Raw genomic sequence first — 9,912 nt, forward strand, 5'->3', positions numbered from 1 at the left:
TTCATCAATCTATTTCATTGGTTAATATCCCCAACTGGAAATCAGTCGTTCGAATATATACATGAATCAATACAATAAATAGAGCAATATAGATGATATTTATTTTTATTTTTCTGTTTCGCTTCTTACAGTTTTCTATGTGTCTATAGACTTGTGACTACGTTTAATGTAACAGTATCTTTTTATTTTGTAAGAACTTGTATGCGTAATTGATGTACTACTAGGTTTGTGTAAAAACCTTGAAATGAGGTGGCGGGGGTATAACGAATCATCAATGCGTAATTGATGTGCGACGAGGCTTGGTAAAAAAAAAAGCTTGCAATGAAGTGGCAGGGGTATAACGAATCATCAAAACAATCTTTGCATAATCGAGAATCTTAAAAAAAAAATGGTTGCCGAAACATGAAAACTAGAAACATATGCTTTGGCTTTAATAGTCCTTTTTAATAATCATATAGCTTGGCTCGGTATTTATATATCTCGCTATTGTGTTATTGTGGTATGGTCTTTTTGTATTCTTGTCTTTCATTTTTCTTATGTGTCTTGTCTATATTATGCCATTTTATTTTATTTTGATGACACAGCTGAGAAATAGTGACGATAAAGGATATTTTCCATCGCCTTCATCATTCTGGTGTCCCTCAGGGAACAGTTTTAGGCCCAACATTATTTTTACTCTTCATTAATGACCTACCCGAACATGTAACTTGCAATCCAAGAGTTTTTGCAGATGACGGTTTATTGTATAGGAATGTAAATAATAGTTCAGATGCCAAATTACTTCAAAAAGATTTATCTAGTTTAGTACAATGGGAAGAGGACTGGCAAATGAATTTAATCCTGAGAAGTGTTATGTTATTCATATTTCTAAAAAAGAGTAAACCTTCCGCTATTGATTATATTTTGCACAATCATGTTTTAGAAGCAGTAAGAGACAGTAAATATTTAGGCGTAACTATAAGCCATGATCTTGATTGGGGAACACATATAAACAATATTACCTGTAAGGCAAACAAAACCTTAGGTTTTCTTCGTAGGAACTTTAAAAACTGTACACATCACTTGTCCGTCCAGTCGTCGAATACTCTTCCCCTGTCTGGGATCCGTGTAAAAAGCAACACATCACTCAGGTTGAGCAGGTACAGCATAAGGCAGCCAGGTTTGTCTTCAATGATTATACAGACAGATCACCTGGAGCAGTTTCAAATCTAATTAAATCATTGGAATGGGAAAATTTAGAAATAAGAAGGAAAAAAGCTAGATTAACTATGCTATATAAAAAAAATTGGGGTTAGTTGAAGTTCCTAAGGACAATTTAGCAATATCTGATAGACGTACTAGGGGAAAACATAAATTTAGGCAAATATCAACAAATAAAGATTTCTATAAATTTTCATTTTATCCTCGCACTATTTCAGACTGGAACTCACTACCTGAAGCAATAGGTATGTCTGACACCCTGGCATATCCACTCTAACACTTGAAGGATCCACAACAACTTATTAAACTACAAAGCCACTGTACATTATGTATATATGTTATTGTTAATGATTTTTCTTTGTGATATTATTTTCAAATTAAGTCCATATGTACATAGCACACAAGTTCCGGGAAGTCTTACACTCCTACATAGGAGTATACTCCCGTATTCGGAAGAAGAAGAAGATCTATTCCATTGGTTAATATCCCCAACTGGAAATCAGTCGTTGGAATAGATACATGAATCAATACAATAAATAGAGCAATAAAGATGCTATTTATTTTTATTTTTCTGTTTCGCTTCTTATAGTTTTCTATGTGTCTGTAGACTTGTGACTACGTTTAATGTACCAGTATCTTTTTTTTGTGTAAGAACTTGAATGCGTAATTGATGTACTGCTAAGGTTTGTGTAAAAACCTTGAACTGAGGTGGCGGGGGTATAACGAATCATCAATGCGTAATCGATGTGCGACGTGGCTTGGTAAATAATAGAAGCTTGCAATGAGGTGGCAGGGGTATAACGAATCATCAAAACAATCTTTGCAAAATCGAGAATCTTAAAAAAAATGGTTGCCGAAACATGAAAACTAGAAACATATGCATTCGTTTTTATCAGTAAAATTACTCAATACGTGTTATATAAGCGACGTAAAATGGAAAAGAATGCAAATTATAAAGTAAAAATACTTTGCAAAACTGAATAATGAAACTCTGTTTTGATAAGAACTTTATCTCACCTTGACGGATTCAAAAGCCGAAACTTTGGCGTGCTGTTTCTGGTGAAGACGGCATCAACAATGTGTGGTCCTCTACTAGTATGAAGATGTCGTCGTTGTCTTAAAACATTTCGTTTTCAGACAATTACTTCAGTAAAAGTGTATGGATCTCAATGAAATTGTTCCATATATTTTTATACCACTAAATTAGGTTGGGATTGATTCTGGGGGTTATTGTCCTAACCGTTTAGAGAACAAGGGGTCAAGAACAAGCATTTTTCTTGTTTCGGGACAATAACGTGTGTATACGTGTATGGATCTCTATGAATTTGTACAACGAGGTTCCATACCTCAAAAGGATGGTCGTGATTGACTTTATGAGTTATGGTTTGGAGTTGAATAAGTATCGGGGTATATCATTGTAATGGAGGTTATGTGGCCCAACTCAATTATTGATGGTCTATTTATTTTAAAGCTATTGCTTAGTTAAATGTTTAAGTTTGTGATTATGTCAGTTTAAGCCACAAATGAAAGGTCAGCTGTTAAAGCATAAACGCATCTCATTCCCATGGAGATTAGTTGACCTTATCCCCCTCAGCCATGTTTTATTGACTTTGAAAGTTTATGGATTACATGTTACAACTTATACATAGATCAGTTTAAAGGGAACCATTTAATATTCGTGTGAATTTGTATTATAATTGACATGCCTTATTTCCTAGAAAATTGTTGGACGTGACATTGTATCTTCAGTTATGGTTTATTTTCGTAGATTTCGTATATGTAGCATGTTTAGCTACTTCTTTTTTCAACATTAGCATTTTATTTCATACAGGTGAGACCTTTAACGGCCATTATGTTTTCTGGTATGTGCGTCCTTTCGTCCGTCCGTTCGTTCGATCGCCGTACCGTCCGTTCGTTCGATCGCCGTACCGTCTGTTCGTTCGATCGCCGTACCGTCCGTCCGCTCCGCTTCAGGTTAAACTTTTTGGTCAAGGTAGCTTTTAATGAAGTTGTAGTCCTAGCAACTTGAAACTTAGTACAAATGTGCCTTATGATATGATCTTTCTCGCTTTAATGCCAAATTAGAGTTTTGGTCACAATTTCACTAAACATAGAAAGTAATAGTGCGATTGAGCACCTGTGTATTATGGACACATTCTTGGATTTATTATAAAATTATAAATTCCAAAGTGCTTTGAGTAATACTTCATTTAGAAAATACTCTATCATTATTAATCGTAACATATGTAAACAATTCCCCATGATTTTCAAATTTCTAATGGTTAAAAATCCATTTTGACACCACTGGCACTATTATCTATACTACTCTGTAATTCTTTCTCGAAAAGATTGAAAACAATTAAAATTTCATGTAAAAAAAAAAGATTATGTATATGTATAGCATTTTAAACAACTACTAAAGGTATGCCATGATACTATTTCACCATTGTGCATTTCACTTATATTGAATACTCTGCATGCCACGCGTACGTGTGTGCACTTGCGTTTTTTATGGGAATGTTTCAACTATTGATATCATGATTTTTGACGAGCCTGCGACTTCTGTCACCAAAACGATACATAGATCCTACGATCTGTCGTCGGCGTCGTGGTCCACAAATATTCACTCTGTGGTTAAAGTTTTTGAAATGTTAATATCTTTCTTAAACTAACATGGATTTGTACCAAACTTAGAAGCTTGTTTATGATCAAAAGCTAGTATCTAGAAGAAAATTTTCAATTTATGTCCTGTTTATCCGTATATTACTTATAAATGGACTTAAAATTTCTTCCAGTTAACATAAAAAACTGTATGCAGTTAAAGTTTTTAAAACATGTATTAGATTCATAAACCATCCTGGATTTTTCCCAAACTTGGACAGAAATTTCTTACAATCAAAAGATAGTATCTATAGGAAATTTTTTTTTAAAAAATCCCGGTAAACAACAGCAAAAGTAGGCAAGACACTGGATTCCGCGGAACCCTTGCGATTTTTTTTTAAATGAAACGTTATTTGTCGTTCAAGTGTTTTACCTTGTTATTTTAAAACAAAAACAAGTGTTTTAAAGTCCTTCACAGCCGGAACTTAATCGTGAAGAAAGGATGGGAAAAAAATGTAACAACGTAATGATTTATCATTTTTTTTTTTTTTAAATCTTATATAAATGAAAACATAAATGCAACGGACAACTAAATACAGGCTACACAAGTTGTAAGTACGCTTTTTGCAAAAATAAAATTTCTCTCGCCGAGTTTGGATTTTTTATCTCCATGGCTAAACTAATTTAGAGAAAACACATTCTTTTTTTTTAAATGTTTTTGTCTGTAGGAAGATCATATTAACGTTATTGTCTATTTTCTTAAAAATTATTAATCGGTATTAAATAGTTCATTACTTTATTTAGATTGATTGAAATTGGATTAAGATCGACTTATTCATTGTGTAGAAGCCTTCTTTGACCATTTAAATGCCTGACCAATATTAAAAAGTCGTTTTATAAACATTGTAAGTACATACGTACATGTATATTACAGGTTTGGTTATTCAGTAAGATGGCAAGATGTGACGATCTTAAGAAGGAATTTCAATGTAGCAATTATGTATTTGATCATGATTCTCCTAAACTGTTTGTTCTAACAGAGGTATGTTGTTACTTATCTATTTTATGAGCTTATATATCATTTATCCAATTCAAAAGCTTCTTTTATTTTATCAACGTGTCATTATAAAATTATAAAATTCAAAAATAGTTTTATATTTATACTGGAGAGCTGACCTGATTATCTTATTTTATAAAAAAAATCTTCAACTAGACATTATTTTTTTTCGGTCACATAACCAACGAGTTCAAACATCTACTGTTTCTGTTTCATTCGTCTCTATAACATCGGTTTTACTCCTGTTGTATGTTTCCTGTGACTTCGCACTTCGTTATCAAGATTCCATACAGAATAAAAGCCATGTTTTCTTCTTGTGCATTCTCTGTCAGTCTTCCTCGAGGGACAGACCTTTGGTCTTATAGATCAGCATTTCGAGAACTTGCATCATTAAGACACATCTGAATGCAAAACACAAAAAAACACCATGGTTGTCTACTTTCTACAAGTCTGTCATGATCACATAGTTACAAGTTTACATTTTATAAATTAAACATAGTGCTTTTAAAGACTTACAAACCTTAACTCATTGCACTGACTTCCAATATTATTAAGTGTGAGCATTACTCTTATATTTTAAAATGCATTATCGCATTTTCGTTTAATGTTGATGGTATAAAATTAAAACTCAATTATGAAAGTAGTGGGGAGGGGACTGAATCGTAACCCTTGGCTACCGAAGATGCATTTCGGGGGCCATGTTAAAAAAAATGCTGAAGATGATAAACTACAAATGTCTAAACACCAATGTCACAATGTAAACATTGATGATTTATGCAATGTATGTATCTTTCTTCTTTCTCTTTTTGTAATAGTGTGGTCCTAGAATCTTATATCCTATATGGAGTGGATTTTGGTTAGTATGGCATATAGTATGGTTTTCTCTTGATCCATACAATGCATACAAAAATGGTGGAGATGGTGATCCATATTACTTCATATATTTGACAAACTGGGGCTATATGCTGGTGGTTTTCATAATCTAGTGGATTTTATTGTTACTTTATATTTCCATGTGAGGAAATCTGATATTATACATTTATCTCCTAAGTCAGGTAGGTTTTTATTGCTGTTATAATTATTACTAGTATAATAATCATAAAACCCGATAAAATAACCTAACATGGTAGATATTTCAGTGGTTTAAAAGTTCAACCGTTCGACCGGCTACAATTTATATCTTGAACTCATCTTAAACAAGTTATCTGATCATACAATTTAAAGCTGATCTTAGACGCATCCATAAAAAATTTACGCCAGACTATTTCATTTTTTGTTCAAAATTATTTTAGGATTCCTTGAAACCAAAGCACGGACTCTGTCACTCAAGATAAGAGAATAGGCACCAAAACAACTAAAAAGATTGCAAAGAGTCTTCCATTGGATATATGTTACTGTTAGATAAAAACATCTTGTACCTTATAGTTTAAAATATTTCATTTTGCTGATTCAGAACAGTTATATTTATCATCAAAGCAGCCTCCCGGCCATTTGATAGTTATTATTATTATACTATATTATCGACATCAATTCAATTCGTCAATAATTTATTTCACTATATTTTTTCTTACATGATTCTATAGATCGATATATGATACAGGTCTTTAACTCCTGTGTACAAAATATATTTTCCAGATAATAAAGATCAAATGCCATGGTATATAAAACTACTTTGGATATTATTTGAGATTAATAACAGTATAAGTGTCTTGATAACTATAGCATTCTATGGCTTACTGAGACCAAGTAAGTAAAGTTATGAAATCTCATTTATATGTCATAAAATATAAAATCATTTTCGTAACAGCGTTGACAAGACCATTTCATAACGCTCTCAGGTTATCAATTGACTGGGTCAGATTAGATGCACGTTCGTCTGTTTCGTCCACTTGTCATATCGTAAGTGTTATAGACATTTAAACTGTTTGATCGTCAAATTTTCTAAACGCCTAAATCAAATAATATGTATTACTAGCAAAGGACTTAACCTTGTGTGTTGATTTAAATGTTGAATACTTAAACGTTCTGTTTTTCTTCTCGTGCACCTGCATGAAATTTACTCTTATATTCTATTTAAATTCCCACTGGAAGGCCCCTGAAAGACTAGGTAAGTGTAAAAACACTGTCATCGATAGCCGATGACAAACACGTTAAAGGTAAATGATTCAGTAGTATTAACAACATAAGTATTCTGGTTGTCCACGCTGTTATGAAAATGATTCTATATATAAAAAAAAACTTTAACAATATATCAATAAAGGGTCCTATGAGCTGCTTTTGTAACAAAAAAAAAGTGCAGGTTAAATATCAATGACACAGCAACCAAACAACACAAACAAACCAATAGAGATATATTGCGGTCAACAAAACAACTACAATAGACAAGCTTCTATAGCAATTGGCAATCCCTGAATCGTAGGACAAATGAGAAAAATAGTAAACCAAAATAAAATGGATATATTTACACAAGTGCAGTTGAAAATATCAGAGAAACATGAAATTAGAATTAGTTACCCAACGACACTGCATATATAATCTTGATATGAATAGCATATATAATTCTGGCATCTGGCTAGCTAAGGGTCATCAAAAATTATAAATGACATATAAACCTTCATTAGTACACCCGAGAAGGAAACTTACAAAACAACAAACAAATATACAAAGATAGCCACTGTTATATAAAAGAACTGGTCCCGGACAGTTATCAAAATTAAATAGTCGCCACTCGACCATGCAACAGAAAGAGTTTAAAAAGTTAAGAAACAAATTAAAGTCTAGACCAGTCAAATAGGGAAACCATGCATTATGACATTATTGCTCAAGAGTTAGAACTAGTATGATAAACAAATTACGATAACATTATCCAAAAGATCTAAATTAAATCATTTGACATGTAAGAACAATCAATAAGATTTATACAGGTTACAAGGACATAAGAAGTTAAAGAAACTCTTTTTTTTCAACTTTAAATATTTTATTTCACTACTGGTTGTGAACAATGTCCCTTAGCGCTACAACAATGAAGCTAAGGTTCCTCCCTGTGTTATTAATTGCTAATGAAACCAGGAGATTTGATTAGCAAAATATATCTTATATTTATATCTTGTGTTAGTTGCATTTTACAAAGTATTCATACGAGCACACAATACATATACATTATTCAGTGATCCTACATATATATACTATATATAAACAATCATATAAGAAAGAAATTAAAAAAAAACAAAAAAACGGAACTTTGTTAAACAAATTCTAGTAATTGATTTTGTTACGTAACAAATAGAACATAGGTGATCTGTGAAGAGTTAATATTCGGGTGAGACCGAGAAACTATCTTTAATCGCGAATTATTAAACAAAACTTTGGATAAAAAGAAACAATAATGTAATAATTTAACTTCCAGAAAATTATACTGCTTTTTTAAAGAAAGGCTTTAGATTCATGACTTTATTTTTAAAAGTCAATACAAGTCTTGATTTCGGATTAGAAATATCAAAATGAATTTAATATTGAAAATCTCTTTTTTTCAGCTGGTGATCCAACTAGTATAGAAAAACACGCCATAAACTCAGTGTATGTTCTGTTGAATCATTTTGTCTGTGCCAAGCCTGTTCGATTATTACATGTTATATATCCGTTAATAATTGGTGTTATTTATATAATATTTTCCGTGATTTATCAAGTTGGAGGAGATGGAGCAGCAATATATCCAGTTTTAGACTGGGACCAAGCTGGGACGACTATCATATATGTCGTAGTTCTCTCGTGCATTGGTGTTCCTGTTGTTCACATGGCTTTCTTTGCTATGTATCAGCTACGCATATTTATCCACGACAAATGTTGCACTAAAAATGCTGTGCTGTGTTGTACTGAACAAACTGCTATCAGAACTTGAGAAAGTGGTGTAACGTCTTACATGTGATGAATGCATCAGCATTTCAACTCATCTCAATCGAATTAAAAACCGATCTCTCATCGCTGCCGTTTTCTGATATGTCGCGTTTTCAAATAATTGCCTTAAAATAAATAATACGTCAGATAAACGGAGTTATATGTATTAAGATTTGAAATCATTGAATTTGTAAACCTAACAAATTGTTATCCGAACACATTAATTGAGACAAGATTAGATTATATAAAACTTTCACATCTTGCAAGATTTCCATGTTCAACAAACACAAAAAAACCTTCATGAAGTTAACATAGAGGGTACATGTATTTGGGCACGTTCTACCAAAGGTGGCCATTTCTTGCTCAGATGGATGTGTGTTTATCTTCAGTACTCAAAAGAATCTAACACATTAGCAGCAGCAGATATCATAAACTAGTATGGTAAAGCTAGCTTTAACTCCTGTCCAAGCAAGGCCGTAACTACATTGAGGCAAATGAGGCAAATGTCTCATGTTGGAAATTTAAAAAAAAAATGAAACAAAAGATTTACTTCATATCAAATTGTTTTCACGGAAAGTGTTTTCCAAGAAGCAAGTTCTCTTCACTCTCTAATGTCGCCCCTGCATGTTTTTCGTGATCCATGTTTCTATGTTACTTTTAGTTTTCAGAGTTGGTGGTCTATTGTTTGTATACTTCTGTGTACGCGTACGGTCGGATCGTATGAGTATACGCGTACGGTCCAGCTGACCATACATGTTTTGGGATCATATGGGTTAAATTCAAACGGACATTTATCAAAATCTATATTTTTCGTTATACAAATTGTTATAATTACAGTTAGATGGATAAAGTGAAGAAGCGAACAATTGAAATTAAATATTTGTTTATCCGATTATTCTATTTTGTTACTCAAGGTGACACTGGTTTCCACAAAGAACGTCATATTTTTTTTTACATTAACATGTTTTGTTCATGCATGTTCAATGAGCATACTGGGCTGCTATTAATGAATTACTGACATGCTTAATACAGGAGATTAACAGATTAAATAAGCGTGATTTTTTTTAAATTGTTATAATATGAAAAGTTTTTATTTCAATTACTATTGAACTTTTTATATTAATTGCAGATATAAGTTATGTTGATCTGCCATATACATT

At 32.3% G+C, this 9,912-nt stretch overlaps 1 long non-coding RNA gene across 1 annotated transcript; it reads left to right on the forward strand.

Annotated features, from left to right (window-relative positions):
- The first annotated feature begins 4,708 nt into the window (after positions 1 to 4,708).
- Positions 4,709 to 8,904, forward strand: LOC143045140 (uncharacterized). The gene is made up of 4 exons (XR_012968882.1): positions 4,709 to 4,843; positions 5,674 to 5,913; positions 6,494 to 6,604; positions 8,392 to 8,904. It is a non-coding gene; the product is annotated as an uncharacterized LOC143045140 (long non-coding RNA).
- The last annotated feature ends 1,008 nt before the right edge of the window (positions 8,905 to 9,912 follow it).

Source organism: Mytilus galloprovincialis, chromosome 1 (genome assembly GCF_965363235.1).
Source record: "Mytilus galloprovincialis chromosome 1, xbMytGall1.hap1.1, whole genome shotgun sequence".
Classification (NCBI taxonomy): Eukaryota; Metazoa; Mollusca; class Bivalvia; order Mytilida; family Mytilidae; genus Mytilus; species Mytilus galloprovincialis.